The sequence below is a fragment of the Pipistrellus kuhlii genome, unplaced genomic scaffold (assembly GCF_014108245.1).
Source record: "Pipistrellus kuhlii isolate mPipKuh1 unplaced genomic scaffold, mPipKuh1.p scaffold_m20_p_12, whole genome shotgun sequence".
NCBI lineage: Eukaryota > Metazoa > Chordata > Mammalia > Chiroptera > Vespertilionidae > Pipistrellus > Pipistrellus kuhlii.
In genome coordinates this window covers 14,519,251-14,541,502 of record NW_023425427.1, presented here as the reverse complement: position 1 = coordinate 14,541,502, position 22,252 = coordinate 14,519,251, and the positions used below count along the sequence as shown (strand labels likewise).

The window sequence follows — 22,252 nt, the reverse complement described above, 5'->3', positions numbered from 1 at the left end:
CAGCTGGTGGCCTGGAATGATGTACTAATCCTCATCTAGCCTCAGTTTCTTTCTTTCTTTTTTTTTTTTTTTTTTTTTTTTAATATATTTTATTGATTTTACACAGAGAGGAATTGAGAGGGACAGAGAGTTAGAAACGTCGATGAGAGAGAAACATCGACCAGCTGCCTCTTGCACACCCGACCTCTTGCACAGGGGATGTGCCCGCAACCAAGGTACATGCCCTTGACCGGAATCGAACCCGGGACCTTTCAGTCCACAGGCCGACGCTCTATCCACTGAGCCAAACCGGTCCCGGCGTAGCCTCAGTTTCTTTATCTGTAGAGAGCCCCCAGCCAACGCAGTCCCTGGTCCTACCTCGGCCACCCAGGGCCTCCAGGCCATCACAGCTGCCTGGCTGCGAGGTTGTGAAGGTCACATGGGGAAAGGATTCTAAGAATTGCCCTCTGCAGTTAGACTCCAGTTAGCCTTGGCTTTGAAAAGCTTCTTCCTGTCTGTGCAGCAAAGAGGTTGGAGCAGCTCTAAGGCTTGTCTGGATCTGATGTTATCTCTTTAGATATTTGTCTCTCTGGATCTCTGTATTACAGGGAGCAGTGTCTCCGTAAACACAGTGCAATATTCTCCCACCAAGGAACAGAAACGAGGTCTTTTGGGGAACAGCTCAGCTGGGAAGTTTTTGTATGTCTTGTCAGAGGAGAGCAAGTTCTTAGAAGTGCTGGGACATGGGTGGTGTAGGACCCCCTGCAAAGCCACACTCTTTATTTCCTGCATCCATTTTACTCAGCGGTTGGTAATTTGGGGGAGGGCTAGGGGGAGTTCAGTAACAAGTGGGGAATAATTTAGAACATTTTTATATTTTTAAAAATAGCACACATATATTATAGTGTGGAGTGCACAACTTAAGTGCTTTCAAAGATAAAGCAGGAGGGTTTTTTAAAATATATTTTTTATTGATTTTTTATAGAAAGGAAGGGAGAGGGATAGAGAGTTAGAAACATCGATGAGAGAGAATCATCGATCAGCTGCCTCTTGCACACCCCCTATTGGGGATGTGCCCTCAACCAAGGTACATGCCCTTGACCGGAATCGAACCTGGGACCCTTGAGTCTGCAGGCCGACGCTCTATCCACTGAGCCAAACCGGTTTCAGCAAAGCAGGAGGTTTTAATTATATTTCTAAGCTCTGGGGGCTCTGTGGCTAGTAGGATGCTTCAGTGGAGATTATGTTATGTTTACATTTGCGGTCCCCAATCTGTAGGGGAGGCTCAAAATTAAGTGCTTTCAAAGATAAAATCCATTCTTGTTATAAGCATTTTCTCTGTCTACAAATACCTAATGCACTTGTGTGTGAAAGGGGGTACTAATGTTTTGTTGTTGTTGTTATTTGGTTGGTGGGTTTTTGCCATTGACGAGATAGAGATTGCTCTCCAAAGCTCTTGTACTAGAAGTGTCCACTCTCGGAGGGGAAAAGCTCTGTCACTGCTGGGTCCCCAGCACCTAGAACTGTGCCTTCCATACAGCAGGTGCTCAATAACTGCTCGTTGACTGAATAGATGTGTGTGTGTGTGCGCTAATGCAAAAGCTTTCCTCCGGCAATCCGCATTTAGCTTTTCAGGAACAAGTATGTGGGGCTGCATTAGCATAGGGAGGTTGGGTGGAATGTGAAAAATGCTGCTCATGCATATGCATGTGGGAGACTGGCTGGTCCCACTGAAGTTCAAGGTTTCTAAGAATCGCCCTTTGGAGGCAGCCTCCTACCCAGTGTGGTCTGTACCGCATAGTGGCTCCTTGTGAGAGAAGGCACAGTTTACCATTCATGCGCCTTGAGTAGTTGGGGCTTAAAGATTCCTCCAACACCTCAGTTCCATCAAAGCCCCTGGCTGGGAACCCCGAGGAACCAGAAAACGCTGGACTCTCAGGACCATCAATAGTAGCTCTCCTGAATTACAGATGGGAAGATAGAGGCTCAGAGAGAAGAGGGACATGGTGAGAGTCACACCTAAAATGTACAAGAACTGGGTCTTCCCATGTCCAGGTGGTGGCATCGCACCACGCTGAGGTTCCCGAGTGCTGCTTGACCTAGATGTGTTGCAGACTTTTCCTGTCTCAGGGATGTGGGGGGAACGACGGGGGAAGAAGTTCACCTATGGTGAGGGTTTCTTAAGTGTGTGTTTAGGGCTGAGCTTTAGAAACATCAGATGGATTTCTAATTCCAATTATTTCGTTTATTGGCTGTGTGACGTCAGAAAATTGCCCCCAAAGAGCAACGTGGTGTCCTCATCTGGACGGGGGTGGTAGAGGTCCTCCCTCCTGGGCTGTGTGAGGGGTTCGGCAGGTGATGCTGGAGGAACACGCAGAGCAGAGCAGAGACAGCAGGCATTCGGGGGCTGAGAGCTCTCCCCTAGACCATGGTCCCATCCTGCTGCACAGCTGCATCCCTGGAAGCTTTTAAAACATGCAGAGGCCTGAGCCTCATGCGCAGAGATTCTCATTGGGCTGGGAGCGAGGCATCAGTCTTCTAAAACCACCTCCCCACCACCACCCCACCTCCTGGCAACTCTCCAGCCCAGCCAGGGACAAGGAGCTCAGTATTAGACCATGCATGCTATGAAGGCAGGGACACATCTGTCCTATTCTCCCACGAACCTCTAATACTAACAGTGCCAGGCACATGCTGGTTGGTGCTTGATAATATTTGTGAATGAATTATGAGCGGATGAACACCATCTGCTCGGCACCTGACATTACCCTGCACCACCACCCTGAGAGCTGGGCATTGTCTTCTCTGTGTCCAGGTAAGGAAAGTAAGGCTCAGAGAAGCTAAAGAGCTGGTCCAAGGTCACCAGCTAGTAAGTGGTGTAGCAAGGACTTCCCGGCAGGCCTCTGTGATGCTGAATCCCACATCCTGCTCCCGCTCCTGCTGAGTGAGGCTCATCCTCCTCAGGTTCCCTGGAAGTCACCCTCAGTATCAGGTCTCCAGTTAGGGGCGTCTCCTGGGTACTTATTCTAGAAGGACCATGGCTCTGGAGCACACACTCCTCCTGCAGCAAACATTTGGAGGCTGTCAAGTGCTTTCATCTAGATTAAACAAGAGTTAGCCTGTTTCAAAATGTGACTTTCAGGGTCACCATCTGTCCTGGCTGTTCCTTAGACTCAAATCCCATTTCAGAGCCACACAGGGCTCCAACATCCTGCAGAGAGCAGGTCTCGGCACAATTGAATGGGAAAATTGGTAGAAAGAAGCAGTGTGTTTGGTAACAGCTGTAGGACAAATTTTTTTATGCCATCTGTTCCCCTGCTCAATAGCATCCAAATCGTTATACAGGGTGGGGCAAAAGTAGGTCGTGTGTATGCAACGAAACAAGAACAAACGGTGTTTCACGGACTCACAACTGTAAACCTCCTTTTGCCCCACCCTAGACGTGTGGACCACAGGCCCCCACCACAGACTCAAACGCACTCATTCCCTGCTGTGTACCAAGCTCTTTCTCACTCCTCGACTTCTGTAGAGTAGCTGGTGAGAGTGGTCTGGATCATAGATAGCTAGGGGGACACGACATAACGTAGGCACTCGAGCGAGTCACATCGTCAGACTGGGCCTCCGTGTTCTCATTTTGGGGACATTGGACTGGGCCCTTCCGGAGGTCCTTCCCAGCTCTGAAAGTCTCCAGGCCTCCATCAGCCTTGGCCAGTGTAGGCGAGATTTCACGGTGCCTGCTGAAGCCATGAGCTCACCCTGTCCCCGGCCCGCTTCTCTGTCTGGGACTGAAGTCACAGGAGCTCATCTGTTGGGACGCCCTGGGCGGTTCCCGGGGCAGCTGGATTCTGCCCGGGGCATAGCATTCCAAGCGCTGAGAGGCTGCGGGGAAAGTATGTGTCCTGCTGTTGCCAAACTGCCGCCTTCGCTCCACATTCCAGGTCGCCCATCCCACCCTCTCCTTTGGCAGGGGGAAGGCAGGGGCCCGACTGCCAGGGGCAGCAGCTCGAGGTGAGGTGGTGATGCCTCCTAAAATGGTCAGCCGCAGCCTTCCTCAGAAACCTGCCGAGGCGCCTGTTGTCTGTTGGATACATTTTAGTCTCCTGGGCTTGACAGTCGAGGCTCTCCACACCCTGACTCCAGTCTCTGAGTGAAAAAGCGGTGAAGAGGCGAGAGAGCTGGGAGAGTCACCTCAGATGACCCACATGTGAGTCCCAACCACCTCAGTCACCAGCTCTGTGGCCTCGATCTCGTTCAGCGTCGGCCCACTCATTTGCAGCGTGGGAAAGCGATAGTCCCCACCTTATCAAACTGAGGTTAAGTGAGCAAATGCATATGGGTTTAACACTTCTAAATCTGTATTTGCATGGATTCATACTTCTTTCGGTTCCAATGCTGGAGGTTGTCTAGGTCCCATTGCTCCATCCCCTGGGATCACGCATCTCCCACTAGCTTTCCCACCTCCTCTTCTCCAGCCCCTTGGGTTTGCTTGTGCTCTGCCGGCGCCACCATGTTCACCTGTGCAAAGCCTTACAGGCCCATCCTTAGTGCCCTGTCCTTCGTTCAGGCCTCCTGTATCAGGCTGAGTGTGTTGGTGTCCTGTCCCGACTACTACTAGGCTGAGAGCTTCTCGAGAACCAGAGTCTGAGTCCTCTTAATCTCCCCGAGTCCAGCCGACGGTCACGTCCAGACAAGATCGGCCATTGGATGCTGGTTGTGATCAAGTCCGGACCCTCAGCTGAGACTAGGATAGAGTGAAAGATGGAGAGGTCCACTCTGCCTTCCCTTCAGGGATTCTCTCTCCCCTTGTGGCTGCATTCTCTGGGGCCGGGATAATGTAAATTATGGGTGAATTGAAGCATGTGGTTAGCAGCTCTTTAAGAGATTTTACTGACCATGTGGTTGTCAACTACACCAAAGAATGCAAGAAACACCCAAGGACATGCCTCACTTAGACTTTAAAAAATTGCCAGAATTATGCTTCCAGAGTCCTCCCACCATGATGGCCCTCCCACCCCTTGGATGGGGAATGCATGAGGAGCAGGAATTGCATTGTTCTATTCCTGGAACCTCCAGGACTGGACTGTCCCATCCCATCCGATCTTGCCTAGTGGCCCCAGTTCAACTCTAGCACCCAGACAGGCTACGAGCATCCTCCCTGAATCCTCCAGCCAAGTCTCAAGATCCTTCACAGTAGATAATGGAGCAGGGGAAGCATATGTTGTTCACATTCCCCACCCAGATCCTTGTTTCAGGGAGGGGGAAGATGGACGCAGCTGGAAGTGAGTCTGAAGTCTAAGAGGCCAGTGTGTTTGCGAGCACAGTCGGTGGGAGAGAGCCAAGGGTAGGCCTTTTGCAGAAGGCTGGCCATTCAAAGCCCTTCTGCGTAAGGGTCAGCCAGAAGATGGAGAAAGATCTCAGCCTCAGAGAAGTTAGCATCAGGCCTCTGTGAGGTTATACATCCAGGTTTCCCTCACTGTCTGAAAGTAGGGCATTCCTATGAAACCTTTCATAAGCTGAAATGGTGTTGCTAACTAACGGGTGAGTTCATGAAATAAATCGAGATAATGTTCAGATGTTCACAGACACAGCTCAAAGCCACGGAAGCTTGATCCTGCGATGCTGAGTGTAGTTGCCCAGGGAAGGAGCTTGGCAGTGCCGCTTGGGTGAACACTGCTTCCATAGTGCTTGCTGCAAAGCAAGTACTGGATGCTGTTTTCACCTTTTTTTGAAAAAGCAAAATCCTCTTTGGATTTCTTTCCGTTAGTGTACACAGATATTAATGTAGGTCTTTCATAACAGCGTCGTGGCGTAAAACAAACTTCTGAAAAGCAGAGGGTGCCTCTCCTCCATTACACAGTCAAACCTCAGTTCCCAAATCTCTCCCATCTCAAATAATTTGGTTCTCAACCTCGTTGCTCACAGAAAAAATATGTCTAGGTTCTCGAGCAAATCTTTGGTTCTCGATCCTTCATGCTGATACCTGGACGATGAGTCATGAGTCTTTCAGATAACAAACAAAGGAAAGAATGCGCAAGCATGAGTCAGTTTCCTGCATCTCTGGATATTGTGCTGTAAGTACTTGAGGACAAATATCACCCTGACGAAGAAGTAGCAAGCCATGCGATAAACTTGTCCACTGACAAGATAGTGTTTCATTTGAGGCACGTGTTAAAACGCAGACAAAACCAAACATCATTGGATAGGCTTTTAGTGAGACAGAGGCCAGGGAGCCTGAAGCAAGTTCTAGTGGAACCAAGATGCTAGAGCGAGAGAGAGCCCCAGAAGAACAGCTACCTAATAGTTTTATGGAAGGGGACTCCCCGTCCCAACAATAGCATTCCTCCATCCTTCCATCCCACCATCCATCCCACCATCCCTCCATTCCTTCTCTCCATATTCAGTCATTAATAGCTCTCAACATTACAGGTAAGTTCTAATGTGTGCAAAAATTTTTATTTTCTTACTATATATTTCATGTCCTTTTTGTTTTTGAAGATTAAACAATACATTAGACATGTACTGTATACAAGAAAGCTTAAAACAGGGAATCATTTAGGGGTCTGGCATGGATTAATTCAATTTACATGATTTCTAATGGGGGGGGGGGGGTTGGAGATGATTTGGTTTCCAAACAGAGAGCTCCTTGAACAGCTTTTCAGAACAAAGTAAGTTCGAGAACTGAGGTTCTACTGTACCTTAACCAGGGGGCTCAGATAAGAAGGAGGCTATTAAATGCATATTGAGCTAAATGATGCTGGTGGAATTACTATGACAATAGTTAAAATTCTTTGTGGTTGATGATAATAAATACTATATAATAAGATAAGCATATGATCACTCTTGTCCAAATCTATTAAGCTCATTCATTCACATGTGCAATATTCATTCACTCATCCATCCATGCATCCGTGTGCTCAGTTTTTGCTCATCCCAGCAAGGCCCTGTGCTAGAGGGGAGGGGATGGAAGTTGGGAGATGTAGAGATAAAACAGAAGGTGATGCATCCTTACCTGGAGGGCTCACAATCCTGTGGGAGACACAGGCGGGCAAACAGATAACAGAGCCGGGAGGAGGGGATGGAAGTTGGAAGATAAAAAGATGAAACAGAAGGTGATGCATCCTTATCCGGAGGGCTCACTATCCTGTGGGACAGATAACAGAGTAGGGAGGAACAGAACTTCCTAGAAATCTCAGCCGGGGAGGGTTTCTGGGGCAACGTGGTGACTCCTGTGGAGGCAGCTAGAAGGAGCCCCTGTGAGGCCCGGCTTCTCTTGTGGCCGGAGTGGATTTCCCTGGAAGCCTTCAGGCACCTTAAGCCTAGTGGGGGCAGGAGAGCTGGGGAGACAAGGGAAGTCGCTGTTGCTGCCCTCCTGGAAGGCGTGGCTCCTCCCATTAAGACAGGCTTTCCCAGGGGACCAGCTCCCTTGAGACCACAAGCTTCAGAACCCTTGCCCGGCATGCCCAGACTGTGGGCTGGCGCTCCCAAGCCTCTCTGCATCCTCCAGTGTGGGGCTGAGGGTCTGCCTCACCCCCAGCCCTGGGGCCTTCCTTTTGTTAGTGGCATCTACTAACCAGAGGTCTCAGCCTCCCATCGGTAGGACTGGGATGTCCCTCATGAGCTGTGCTATGATTAGGAGGAAGCCCTATCCTGGCGGGGGCCCTCGGTTTGACTCTGCCCAGTCCTGTGCCAGAGTCTCGGCCCTGCTGCTCTCTGCCTGTTCGTGTCTCCTGCTCCGTGATTCCCCATAGCCGGCCTACATTCCCACTGGCCACCTCCCCGTAGCAGCGCGGTGCAGGGCAGAGGACGGTGACTGTGACCATCACCCGGAGGGCTTTGGCCAGGTGCTGGCCCTCACCGCATAGTTTCTGACTTAGTAGGGCTGGAGGAGAGCCCATGGGTTTGGATCTCTGATCACTTTCCAGGTGATACCGATGCTGCTGGCTCAGGAACCATATCTTCGAACCACGGGTGACCTGGTGAAGCAGGTTCACGGGGAGATGGGCTTTGGAGCCTGAACTCGGGCTGCCCGGGTCCAAATCTTTTCGCTGCCACTTCCTAGCTGTCTGGCCTAATATCTCTGCAGCTCAGTCTCCTTGTTTACTTTTTATTTTATTTTATTTTTTTAAAACTTTCAAATGATTTTATATATCTTTTTTTTTATTATTGATTGATTTTTTACAGAGAGGAAGGGAGGGAGATAGAGAGTTAGCAACATCAATGAGAGAGAGTCATCGACCAACTGCTTCCTGCACACCCCCTACTGGGATGTGCCCACAACCAAGGTACATACCCTTGACCAGAATCGAACCCGGGATCTTTTAGTCCGCAGGCTGACGCTCTATCCACTGAGCCAAACCGGTTTCAGCAACTTTTTATTTTTTGTTAATCCTCACCCGTGGATATTTTCCCATTGACTTTTAGAAAGGGTGGAAGAGAGAGGGAAAGAGAGAGAGAGAGAAACATCAATGTGAAAGAGACACATCGACTGGTTGCCTCCCACGTGCGTCCCAGGGCCAGGGACTGAGCCTGAAACTGAGGGATGTGCCCTTGACTGGAATCAAACCTGTGACCCTTAAGCCTGTGGGCCAATGCTCTATCCATTGATATAAACTGGCCAGGGCTTAGGCTCCTTGTTTACAGAGATAAGAGCACCTTCCTCACTGGGTTATTGTGAGTATTCAATGGCCCAATCTAGGTCCTACTTGGCAAATAATAAACATTATTGCTTATGAGGTTATAGTGCCCACATGATAGCACTTTAATGTTCAAATTTCACTAATCTGAGAAAAACAAAAAGGCACTCTTGGCCCCAGGTAACTGTTAGGAGCTCCCTGTCCATGTTGTTTCTTACACCTGGGCAGGCACCGCTGAGGAAGCATTTTCACATTTGACCCTCACTGCAACCTAGAGAAGGAGGTTGCATTAGCCCATTTTGCAGGTGAGAAAACTGAGACTGAGCGGGAAAACTACCGGAAACCACCATTCATGGCAATGATAGACAATAGTTCTGGAGAGAGGGGAAAAATTTGTCATTGATAATAACCACAATAACTACAGCCACTATCCTTTATTATCTGGATGCTTTTGCTAGGCCCTCTGCTCAGTATTTTGTGTCTGCTGTCTCAGGTTATTTTCAAAACTCTCTCCAGAAGTAGGAGACATTATTCCTGTGTTACAGATACAGAAACTGAGCCTCAGATGGGTGAAGTGACTTGTCCAAAGTTGCACAGCTTTTCTGTGCTGAGCTGGGATTTGAAACTAGAGCTGGCTGAGTCTTTCTCCCCAACACCATGCCGCTGGGAGACCCTTTCCCCAGCTCTGAAAACATGTCAGGTCTGCCAAATGAGAGCAGTGGCTGCCAGGTAGCCAGCACGACCAGAAGCCCCAACCCTTCCAGCCCTGCTCAGAAGATGAAGGCCATGGCAGGCTATCTCTTGAGGCAGCAGAGCCCTGTTCCTGTAGCTGAAGGGCGGTGCTGAGTGAGGTGGTCAGGACTGTGGGAATAGAGAGGCGGATGTGCTGAAGGTCAGGGTGGCTGCGATGGTCAGGGTGTGTTCCCTGGAGTGGGTCAGCCTTGGGTCGAGGTGACATTCCTGGAGAGGAGCAGAGAGACACTCAACTTCTTGCATCAGACAGATGGGGGTTTAAGTCACCAGTTCTGGGACCCAGTAGCTATGTTCCTGTGGGCAAGCTACTCAGCTTCTCTGTGCCTCTGTCCCCTCACCTGTAGGTTGGGAACAGTAAGACTAGGGTTGTTATAAAGAATGTAGGCTGTGAGTAGCCAAGCCCGGAGCATCCAGGCTGGGAGCGGCCAGACTCGGAGCGGCCGGGCCCGGGGCAGCCAGGCCCAGAGCAGCCAGGTCTGGTGTGGCCAGGCCCGGAGCAGCAGCTGCCAGGCTGGAAGCGGCCAGGCCCGGAGCAGCCAGGTCTTGTGCGGCCAGGCCCGGAGCAGCGGTTGCCAGGCTGGGAGCGGCCAAGCCTGGAGCAACGGCTGCCAGGCTGGGAGCGGCCAGGCCCAGAGCAGCCGGGTCGGGTGCGGCCAGGCCCGGAGCAGCAGCTGCCAGGCTGGGAGCGGCCAGGCCCAGAGCAGCCGGGTCTTGTGCGGCCAGGCCCGGAGCAGCGGCTGCCAGACTGGGAGCGGCCAGGCCCGGAGCAGCGGCTGCCAGGCTGGGAGCGGCCAGGCCCGGAGCAGCGGCTGCCAGGCTGGGAGCGGCCAGGCCCGGAGCAGCGGCTGCCAGGCTGGGAGCGGCCAGGCCCGGAGCAGCGGCTGCCAGGCTGGGAGCGGCCAGGCCCGGAGCAGCCGGGTCTTGTGCGGCCAGGCCCGGAGCAGCGGCTGCCAGGCTGGGAGCGGCCAGGCCCGGAGCAGCCGGGTCTGGTGCGGCCAGGCCCGGAGCAGCGGTTGCCAGGCTGGGAGCGGCCAGGCCTGGAGCAGCCGGGTCTGGTGTGGCCAGGCCCAGAGCAGCGGTTGCCAGGCTGGGAGCGGCCAGGCCCGGAGTGGCCAAGCCAGGAGCAGCCAGGTCGGGTGCGGCCAGGCCCGGAGCAGCGGTTGCCAGGCTGGGAGCGGCCAGGCCTGGAGCAGCCGGGTCTGGTGTGGCCAGGCCCAGAGCAGCGGTTGCCAGGCTGGGAGCGGCCAGGCCCGGAGCAGCCGGGCCCAGAGCAGCCAGGTCGGGTGCGGCCAGGCTGGGAGCAGCAGCAGCCAGGTCTAGAGCAACTAGGTTGGGAGCGGCGGTGACCAGACCCGGAGCAGCTGGTTGTGGAACGAACCAGAGCAACAGAGGCCAGGCCTGGAGCAGCCAGGCCTGTAGCAGCCAGGCCTGGAACAGCTCGCTTCTCGCCTGCCCCTGCCCCATGGCTGCCTCTCAGACATGGCTGGAAACTTTTGCGGGAACTTGAGGGTCTGCTGAATCAAGTGATGAAGGCTTAGATCTGGATGTGTTGAGTTAGTATAGGGCTGGGGTGTTGATCTGTGAGTGCCTTGGGTGGGGCCTGGATGAGGCTGGTTGACCTATTTGGAAATGTCTTTTGTGTGAAATGTATCATTGGGCATGTGGTGGTATTATTGATATGAGAAAATGCTAAGTAACTGATTTACTATCTGAAAAGGGATTTACTATTGGGGAAAGGGAGGGAGGAAGAGACTGAACATAAACTGCACCTATAAATGAGGACAATGGGGGATGGGGAGGGGGCGGAGGGTGGGGTGGGAACCTGGTGGAAGAAATGAGGAACCTTTGTAACAATATGAACAATAAAGATTGATTTTAAAAAAAAGAAAAAGAATGTAGGCTGTGCATTAGCATCACCTAGGATGCTGTGCAGACTCGCCATGCTCACGCCACTCCTGGACCAGCTGACTCAGCATCTCTTGGGGTGGGCCTGGCTGGCATTGGTGTGTTTAAACGTCCCCTGGTCTGTGCAGCCAGGTGGAGACCACTGCTCTGTCAGTAAAGTACGTGGTGCCCTGGACACAGGAAGGGCTCAGTACACAGGAGCTACCAATATGCGTTTACTCACACATCCATAAAACTCACATCTATTGGGCACCTGCCTGTGCCAGCTTCTGTGCCAAGCCCCAGGTATCCCCTGCCCGGGTCAGCTGTTCATATTTATGGATCGGCCACCTGTAGCACTGCTTCCAAGAAAATGAGTTAATTGATGAAGGGGGCAGTTGGTGAAGACATGAGCCAGATTTGATACTTGGAGGTTTTACTGACAAGAAGAAAACATAGAAAATGTACCCACATCAGAAAGACTGAAACCCTGTGTGTAGGAAGTGCAATCAGCGCTCTCCAGACCATTAAAGAGGCATCTGGGGAAGAAAGAGTGGGCTGCAGACTCTCTGTGGGGCCCGCGGTGCCCCCAATTCAGCATCCGTTACATGGAAGGTGTTCAGTGGGTTGATTTTAACAGCAGGTCTGTTTCTTCACATGAGGCTGTAATCGGAACCCACTATATTAAACAAGCTAAGTCTGAATTGTTTGGTGTGAGTGTGCGAATGAAGGCAGGTGAGTGTGTGTGAACGTGTGAGAGCTTGAGAGAGTATCCATGCATGAACGCGTGTGTCATTGTGTGTGTGAGCACGTGAAAGTGTCAGTGTGCAAGAGTGTGGGATGAGTGTGGGTGAAGATGTGCGTTATGTGTGAATGTGTGAGTGTGTGTTGTGAATGGGCGAAAGTATCCTATGAGAGTGCTTTGATGAGTGTAAATCTGTGTGTGTGTGTGTGTGTGTTAGGGGGCTCGGGGGCAGGCCTTCTCCTCAGCATCCCCTCCTCTTGCCCATGGCCCTCTCACTGCCCCTCCCCCGGCCCTGGGGAATGCAGTTTGAAACCCTCTGGTCCAGTGTCTGCACAGACCCTGCCTGCCCGGCTTCCCTGTCCCCTCCCAGCACTCAGCCTGGCGGTTTTCGGGAGCCGCGAGTTATCGGATGCCCTCTTCCGTCAGGTCATCCAGGGTTCCTGTCTGGTGCCCCTCGTGTGCCCCTGACAGGCCCCTTTCCCCCAGGCCCCTTTTCCTCGCTGGGCCCCGGCCAGCCCTCCAGAGCCGCCTGCCCGGGAATGACTCATTCCAGCTGATGTCATCCTCGGGATTCAAGGCCCTCGTCACACTCAAAGAGTCCTTGTTCCCAGATGGAAAAGGAAGGCCCATAAATCCAGAGCAGTTGTCTGCAGCGCTCTTCCCAGATGCCCGAGACTGCTCACGGCTGCCCACACCTGCCGGCTTTAGCCATGCCGCATGGGGCAGTGCACATGGTCCCTGGTCCTCAGAACAGAGGTTTGGGCAGGGGCCACAGGAGGGCACTGAAGACCCTCCCCTCAGCAAGACAGCAAGGCCCACGCATGCTTCCTGGGGCTCATGTGATTTGCATGGGAGCCAGTTAGGGGGTGGTGGCGAGCAGACCTGGGTCTCAGAATGAGGGTGTCATACCACACTCTCTCCAGGCTAACCTCCGCAGTCCCCTAGTCGCCGGGACTCCTTATCTAATGATATTATTAGATCTTTCGGCGGCTGTGAGGGGAATTGGCAAGAGTGTGCGCGTGCCTGGCCCACAGCCAGCCGGGTCCAGTTGGCCAGGACTCACCCTCGGCCCTGAGTGTTCTGGGCACAGCCCTCATGGCGTTGTCCATTCTCCCGATGATGCTGTGAGCTCACTGCACAGAGAACTGAAGTGGCATGTTCGAGGTCATACACAGTTAGTGTCAGACCCAGGACTCAAGCCTAGGTCTGTCTGACACCAAAGCCCGAGGGGTTAACCTTACCGGTGGCTGCCGACTGGAGAGGGCATCACACTCACTCCGGCCCGGCCCTGGGAGACTCCGTGTCCATAGGGCCAGGCAGGGGGAGGGGAGCTCTGACTTTTTAAAAGCTCCCCAGGTGACTCTGATGTGTGGCTGGGTCTGGAATGTGCTCGCCAGGCTCTACTACCGATTAAGATTCGAATCCAGATTCTAGTTGCTTATCATCCTCATGACCTTGGAGCAGAAATTAACTTCTCTGAGCCTCAATATTCCAACCTGTGAAATGGGGATAATGAAGTTATCTGCCTCGTAGAGAATCAGTAGGGAAGATGACATGATTGGCAGAAAGCTCTTGGGGCGGTGCCTGTGGCATAGCAAGCCCACAGCCATCTTGGCTGCGGGTTCATTGTTTCCTATCATTCATTCATTCATAGGTCACCCTTGGCTGGGGACTGAGAGATGAGCCTGCATTGATGAACCCAGTATCCCATCTCTAATCATAACGGACAAGGAAGGGGACGGACCACCAGACTGAAGTGGGGGTGTTTGCATGGAGGGATGGTCAGGAACTAGGGGGACCCAGGTCGTCAGGGAAGCCGGGGAAGCAGAGCCCTGTGTTGGGCAGAGCCCTGTGTTGGGTCTTCAGTGCTGGCTCCTGCCCTGGGGCCTCGAGTGAGTGACTTCCCCTCTCTGGGGCTTGATCCTTTCCGCTGTGAAACCAGAGCGTGGTCCCTGCCTTGTCCGCCTCCTGGAGGAAGGAGCAGGTGAAAGGAGGCTTTGGAAACCGGAGAGGGTGTTGGGTGGGGACCTTCCTACTGGGGCTCTCAGCTGGGCCCAGCTCTTCCAGCTGCCGGGCTGGGCAGCCAACTGCAGGGCCCACACCTTGCCAGGCCAGGCTCTGCCCACCTCCAGCTCCTTTCAAAAACATCCTATTCTCAGCTTAGGCCAGAGGCTAGGAGAGAGAGAGAGAGAGAGAGAGAGAGAGAGAGAGAGAGAGAGAGAGAGAGAGAGAGGAGGGAGGGGAGCTCACACAGTAAGTTCATTGAGCAGGAAAATTCCTATGCTATATGTGAAAACCGGAAAAGGGAAGGAGGCGGTCTAAGTTTACACGTAGAAAAACACTCTCCTGTAGTTTGGAAAAATGAGGTCTTTCATTGTTGGCAAGCCCAGGTCTCCCTTCTAGGCCGATCCAGGGTTTTTTCCCTGGCAGGGAAACGGCTCTTTTTCTAAGAAATGCATCGGTGGTAGGTTTTTCTAAGAACCTCTTGCAGCTTTGCTGGGTGCAGACGGACCCCAGGCAGCATAAACTTGGGAAGGGAGTCAGGTAGAGCCAGAGCCCAAGGACTCCAGCCTGGGCGGGGTGATGTCTCCTTCTAGGCGGAGCTGTGACAGTTTCCTGGGCACATCACTCCCTGCCTCCGGCCAGACTGCTCTGTCCCAAGCCAAGTGGGAGGGCTGGGTTTGTCCTGATGGCTGCTGGAGTCATTCCTTCCAGGCCCGAGGCTGTGGGCTGAAGGAACCACAATTAAGGGTGGTTAGAGAAATGAGACGGGAGATGAGGAAAATGCAGAACTGGAGGCTCTCTGAACTAGCAAGGGCCCCTGAACACCATCTAGTCCAAGCCTCTTGGTTCAAAGATGAGGAACCTGAGGCTCAGAGAGGAGCCGGACCATGGCTCCCAGGTGGTCCCCTGGCGCTGTGCAATATTTGAGAGCCCATGATGTGGAAGTTGAGGCTGACTTTTGTGCGGTCCCAGAAGGCAGAGCTAGGCCCAGCCTGGAAGGTGGGAGCTGCAGGGAGATAATGCCTGAGCTCACCAGGAGAAAGAGCTCCGAAGAAGATCTGTCCAGCAGGGGTCAGCATTACTGTGGGGTAGTAAGCTCCCCAGCAGTGGAGCTGTGCAAGCATAAAGCAGACGGCCTTTCAGTGGGTGAATGGCAGAGGAAGCTCCTTTTCAGATGGTGAGCTGCTCTTTGTGTGTAGAGTCTGAGGCTTGCTGAACTCTCCAGGGAGGTGTGAGGAAGGGGAGACATGGGCCACAACTAGAGTCTCAGGGGCCACCTCCCTGTAGGGGTAGCCAAAGGGAAGGGAAAGAACAGTCCTGAGAAGATGCAACAATGTCCCCTCCCAGGCAGGACAGCCTGAGGAGGAGCAAGGAGGAGGGACACGGAGGTGGGTTCCCTCGCTCATGCTGCTGGCAGTGGGAACCTCCTCTCTACGCAGGGACTGCGTTTAGGGAAACCCAGGCCAGAGTGGCCCTGCTGGGGTCCCCAGGGCAGTCATCCCAAAGTTGCCTGTGTACCCTTAGTCTGTTGGATCCAGCCCCTGGCCATAGCAGCATGGGGTCCTTGGGCCTCCTGATCCTGCCCCCAGGGAATACACCAGCCAGCGTGAAGCAGTCAGCCCCTATGAAAGCTGACTGAAGGGTCCTGTGGGTCGTCACAGCCACAGGTGGGAATGTGAGACGTGGGGAGGGGCGCCTTTTGCTTCCCCAGGCAGCTGGGATAGGAAAGGGACAGGATGTGAGGCACTTGGATTCAAGTCCTGACTTGGCCCCACGTGACCTCAGACTTGCACTCCAGACCTCTCCTTCCTGAATCTGTTGCAGGGACCAACCCTTCCTTGGTTTTCTTAAAGGTGCAGTTCTCCATATGGCCGCCAGGGGCCACTGCCATGCACAGTCCTGGGATGTTCTCAGCCCCTCAGGTTCTGCTTGTCTGGCTTCTCCACAGCCCTTGTTGACCCAGAGCCAGAGGGAACGCTTCTTAGCCCCTTCTGGCCTTAAATGCTAACATGTGGGAGCATTGGGTGTGGGTCCCGGAAGCCATCTGTGAGCTGGAGCTTTGCAAAGCCAGATAGAGTTCCCTAGGAGGTCAGACTCCAAAGCCCAGGACCCCACAGATGGACAAGCTGAATCAGCCCGTTACACAGAAGGAGAAACTGAGGCCCAACTGGGGAGGAGAGGCGCCAGGTATCTTGGAGTCCATAGAGGAGGAAAAGAGGGGGATGTTTCCCGCAGTTTGTCACCTCCTTTGGGCGGGTCGCTGTTGTCTGTGTGGAAGGAGGACCCGAACCCTGCCTTGTTTGTTTCTGTATTGCTAGGATTTTGTCCTAGTTTCCATGGAAACTGGCATGGGACCCTGAGGAGGAACGTCACACCCTGCGGTGACTGCTCAGATTTTCCCCTTCCTGGTCCATCTCTGAAGCAGTCTCATTCCTCTCCCTGTGCCCTTGGGAGGGGCCGCCCCAGAGAGGTGCTCTGGAACCGAAGTCTTTAGGGGAATGAAGCCCCGTGGCGTCTCTGTTCCCTCTCCTTCGCCCACTTTGCTGAGCGCCTGCTTTTGTACCAAGCCCTGATGGGGGTCATGCCTGATGAGGGTCATGCCTGTGCTCTGTGTGTAGGGGAGGGGTGGGACTCTGGTGGCTTGGGGTGCAGCTGAGTGAGCCTGGAAAGAATCAGCTGTGAGAATGAGAGAGCATGGGGAAGGCTGTTACTAATAGAAGAAGCAGCGTGAGCACAGACAGAGACAGGGAAAGGGGGAGGATGAGGAGAGGAGCAGAGGGTGTCTCGAATGGAATTTCCACCTCATCCGGGAAGGCTGTCGGAACTTGTGAGAAGATGACTGCTCCCTGGACACCTGGACCGTGAGCGTCCTCACCACCTGCATTCTAGGTTCAGCTCCGTATCCCAGCACCACACAAGGCACGATGTGGGGGCGTTATAAATGTTATCAAATGAATGAGTTGGGAAAGTATGTTGAAGAACCCCATTGCAAATAAAGTTATCCCCACCCATGAATAGCATGAGGTTGAGACTGAGGTCAGATTCAACCCCAGGAGGTATTTCACTGAAAATGCATAGACTATGTCAGAGTGGATAAAGCCCTGAGCCTAACCTGTATGACTCCTTGATACACAGATGGGGAAACTGAGGTCAGGGAGGGGAAGCATTTGCCAGAGAGCACGAATAGAGTCGATGGAAGAGCCGAGACTCCCCCGAAGAGCCCTGCCTCCCTGCCTGGACCCCCTTGTTGCCCCAGGGCTGTGTGCATCCTTGAGAGCCTCCTGGGCCCATGGGCCAGCACCCTGGAGGTGGCAGGGAGCCTGGAGCATGCAGTGAGGTCCTTGTTAGATGTGGGACCTCCAGCCTGATCTCACTAACCTTTATCAGGGCTTCAGTCTCTGCCTGGCACTTCCCATGAGCCATGCATCTTAGGAATATTATTTTACTCAAGTTACACAGTGTCTTCTGAGGTAGGGACTATTATCTGGGGAGAAGGGTGGTGCCTTCCCGGGAAGGGCCCCCAGGTTCCTGAGGCCGGAGTCCCATGATCAGCCCCCCATTAGCATGCCCCCCCCCCCCAGTCTGCCCCTGGAGTATGGTAGGCTGTCTTCCCACCAGCTGTGACCTTCCTCCCCCCCCCCCCACACACACACCCCATCCCGCCCAGCAAGGAGCCATTCAAGGACAAGCCTATGGACCAAACTGCTAGGCCTGTTTGTCTTGGCTGTGGCGCCTCTCCCTTCCCCTCCCTGGTGGCTGTCTGAGCAGGTGGCCCTTCTGCCAGAGGCCAAGGGTAAATGAGCCAGCAGGCCCAGGTGCAGCCCTAAGCACAGGTCACTCCAGGCCAGGGGTTGCTCCCTGCCGCTGGACAATGCCATGGGACAATGTGTGTGGAGGGAGGTGGGGGCTGCTGAGAGCAGGGCTGTGCTGACTTGGGCTTCCTCTAGATTTGTGTCTTGGCTTCCTCTGTGGCCGACCCAGTGGAAATAAGACCTTGCGGCTGGCGCCTGCCCACTAAGTCTCCCCGTGCATGTCAGGCCTGGGCAGCAGGGGCACCAGCTCAGGAGACCTGTGGCTGCATGTCCCCCCACGCAGAACCACACCTCCCTCTGTCCATCCTTCAGATGCCCCACCTGCTGCTTCCCGCTGCATCTCCTGGTGATGGAGCTCTCTTCCTGACCGCCGTCTCTGTCTATTAAACCAGGGTAGATTTGGTGGGTTTTTTTTTTTGTTTTTTTTTTAAGCAGAATCTGCCTGAGACCAATAATTCCCAGAATTGCCACGTGGAAGCCTGGGCTGTGTTGCTTAAGCAGGCATCCCGGTAGGGATGTCTCAGCCCCTGCCCCTGCTCCCTAAACCCTGGACACCACCTGCGAATAAATGACCGTGTGAGAGGCCACGCCTGGAGCATCCTGCAGAGGAGCTCCCCCTCCTGTTCTCAGTGGGAGAGAGAGGGAACCGGAGGAAAAGCTTTCACTGGTCAAAGGAAGCAGAAAGCGGGCTGTCAGCAGGGGCTCCTGGTTTTGTTTAGTTTTTATCTTTAAACTGTGGAGGGAGAAAAGACCTCTCAATGGGGTGTTTGCTTTTATTTCTGTTTCTTTTCACTCTCCTCCCTCCTCGCCCTGCTCCCCCACTTATACAGAGATGGGCTATACTGAGTGAGTGAAAGCAAGAAGGGAAGGGTTTGTAATGTGCCCAGAGGGGTGGAAGGAGTGAATGTCTTTAAAAAATATGTCAGCATCTATGTTTTTCACACCATGTGGGAAAAGTAGAAAGGAGTATCCGGTGAAAAGATGACTCTGGTAATGATTCTATCCTGTGCCTTGTTTACTTAATACATCTTGTGGATTGTTTCATGTTAATAACTAAGGAGTCATGCCTTTTTCTTTTTCTTTTATTCTCACCCTAAGATATGTTTATTGATTTTAGAGAGAGAGGAAGGGAGGGGGAGAGAGAGATAAACATTGATTGGTTGCTTTCCAAACACTCCCCAATAGGGGATCAAGCCCAGCCTGGATATGTGCCCTGATAGGAAATCGAACCCTCATCCTTTTATTGTATGGGACGATGCTCCAGCCAACGGAGCCGCCTGCCCATAGCTGGAATCACACCTTCTTTTAAAATATATTTTTATTGATTTTAGAGAGGAAGGGAGAGGGAGAGAGATTTAGGAACATCTATGATGAGAGAAGTTATTGATCTGTTGCCTCCTGCCCACCCCCCACTGGGGATAGAGTCCTCAACCTCAGGTCCTGACCGGGAACCAAACCGTGACTCCTGGTTCATAGATCGATGCTCAATCACTTCACATTTCACAGATGTAACTTTACCTGTTAAGCCATTCATGGAGGTGTAATTACTGGATCGGAGAGTACCTGTGCACTTGTGATTTGGATAGATATTGGCAAAGTGCCTCCCACAGATGTTACACCAATTTCTCTCCCCCCCAGCATGGCATGAGACGGCCTGTTCCCTCCAGCCCTTGCCAACACCACGTTAGCCAGTATTCTAGCTTCATTGAACTGATAGGGAAAGGGTGTGTCTTTGTAATGTATGTTTCTCTCGTTCTGAGGGGCTGGCTGTCTTTTCCTGTGTTTAAGAGCCATTTTTACTTCTTTTGCTGTGGAAAGAATTTCTTGTTCTTTGCCCATTTTTCTCTTGGGTTGTTGCCCTCCTGCGTACTCGTTGGCTTCATGTATCTGGCTAATTACTTTGTGGTTTGTAATATATGTAGCAAATATTTTCGCCCAATTTGGGTATTTCATTTTACATCATGGGGATTTTTATTTTGCTCTCCAGAATTTTAAAAATTTCTGTGTAGTTAAATTTAACCAGATTCATCAATCATTTTGTTTATGCCTCCTGAGGTCTGTCATACTTTAATTAATCCCGGTTTTAGTGCATGTTGCAAACTGGAGAGAGAAAGCTTTGGATTGAGAATCAGATCCGAGTTCATAGCCAGCAAACCCCTTCCTTCTTTGAACCTCACTCACACCTTCTGTAAGAGGAGCAGGTTGGACTTCATTCATTCATTCATTCATTCATTCATTCATTCATCAGCACTGGGCCAGGTGCAGGGAACACAGAAATGCATGGTGTGGGCCTTGTCTTCATGGTCCAATGGTGAGAGAGACACGACCCCCAAGAGTGAAATGCAGTTGCTGGGGGCTGTGGTGGAGGCCCTAGTGTGCCCTGAGAGGACATATAATGCAGCCTGAGGAAGGGGGGGAGGAGGTGTAGGTATAGGAGGTGAGACAACGTGTTCAAGGGAGGTGAGAGCAGGCTGAGTCTTGATGAGAGGAGTTATCCTGGCAAAATCACTGAGTGGCGCTGGGCTGAGTAGGTGGGTGACAGAGGGAAAGCACTCAGGGTAGAAGGAGGACCTGCAACAGCATGAGGCACTGGAAAGGAATAAGAAATCAACATGGTTTCCGTAGTGAGAAAGCCCCATGGGCCTCGCCCAAATCACATCCCTCTGCCTCCCCTAAAGGTTGGAAGAACGCACTGCTGGTGGCGGGTAAAGCGGTACAGGTGCATCTTAAATGTTCTCACCACAAAAAAAGGAATGACGATTACCTGGCATGCCCTAGGTCTGTGGTCGGGAAACTGTGGCTCGAGAGCCACATGCGGCTCTTTGGCCCCTTGAATGTGGCTCTTCCACAAAATACCATGGCCTGGGTGAGTCTATTTTGAAGAAGTGGTGTTAGAAGAAGTTTAAGTTTAAAAAATTTGGCTCTCAAAAGAAATTTCAATCGTTGTACTGTTGATATTTGGCTCTGTTGACTAATGAGTTTGCCGACCACTGCCCTAGGTGTTAGCTAAAGCTTAGGTGGAAATCATATTGCACTACATAAATGTATCATGTCAACACATTATACACACCTTAAAGATGCACAATGCTGTATGTCAATTATGTCTCAATAAAAAATAATGGCACAGTTGCTTCAGGGAACATTTTATTTATTATTTATTTATGTTTTAATCCTCACCCCAGGATATATTTCCCCCCATTGATTTTTAGAGAGTGTGGAAGGGAGGGGGAGAGACAGAGGGAGAGAAACATCAATGTAAGAGAGATGCATCAATTGGTTGCCTCCCATACACACCCCAATAGGGCCCAGGGATTGAGCCTGAAATCCAGGTATGTGCCCTGACCGGAATCAAACCGGGACCCATCCATCTGCAGCCAACGCTCTAACCACTGAGCAGCTAGGGAGGGCGTTCAGGGAACATTTTAGCAACATTCAGTGAAGTTGTGAGTGTATATCTCCTTATCATCCAATAAGCCCACCCCCAGATGGTGGGATTACCTGTGCAGGTAAACACACACGAGGAGACATATATAGGGAAGTCCACAGCAGTCATGTTTGTAATATGGTGAAAACTTTACTTTCCATCCACGGAAATCCATTACGGCTGTTTGCACCATAGAGTACTGTTGTTAAAACACACAGAGCCCTGTTCATCAGCACAGACAAACCTCAAAAACACAGAGTCGATTAGAGGGGGAAAGGAGCCAGAAGAGTACAGGCGGCTTGCCAACATGTATGTGGCGTTTAGAGACACGCAGTGGTCCCACACTGTGTTAGAGACACATCCTGGCCTAATGAGCACAGAGTCTGCGTGGGAATGGTGCCCTCCGCGTCCCCCCAGCGGCTGCCCCAGGGCGTGGCAGGGAGAGAGGACCGGAGAGGTCATGGAGCTCTGGCTGAACTGGTATTTTCTTTCTTAAGCCAGGAGGTCGTGGAGGGAGCACATGCTTGTTTCTCATAATCTTCTTTTTTTTTTTTTTAAATATATTTTATTGATTTTTTACAGAGAGGAAGAGAGAGGGATAGAGATTTAGAAACATCAATGAGAGAGAAACATCGACCAGCTGCCTCCTGCACACTTTCTGGGGATGTGCCCGCAACCAAGGTACATGCGCTTGACTGGAATCGAACTTGGGACCTTTCAGTCCGCAGGCCGACGCTCCATCCACTGAGCCAAACCGGTTTCGGCTCTCATAGTATTCTTTAAAAAGATATTAAAAGTGCACCTATTTTACCCAGTATTTCCCCCATTATCATTTCAACATGTGATCAATGTAAGCACTATTAATGAAGCGTTTTGTGTTCCTTTGTCTAAAGACGAAGTACTGGAAATTGGTATTTTACACTACGAGACATCTCCGGGTGGCAACCCCCTTCAGAAGCTCACTGGCCACACGTGGCTAGCAGCGGTTAAACTGTATGGTGCAGGTTAACACGCCTCA

The 22,252-nt window shown here is 52.1% G+C and overlaps 1 protein-coding gene across 4 annotated transcripts in view; it reads left to right on the top strand.

Moving 5' to 3' along the window:
- Positions 1 to 22,252, top strand: part of COL15A1 (collagen type XV alpha 1 chain) — a 94,758-nt gene that overhangs the window by 11,134 nt on the left and 61,372 nt on the right. The gene's annotated exons all lie outside the window — the stretch shown is intronic.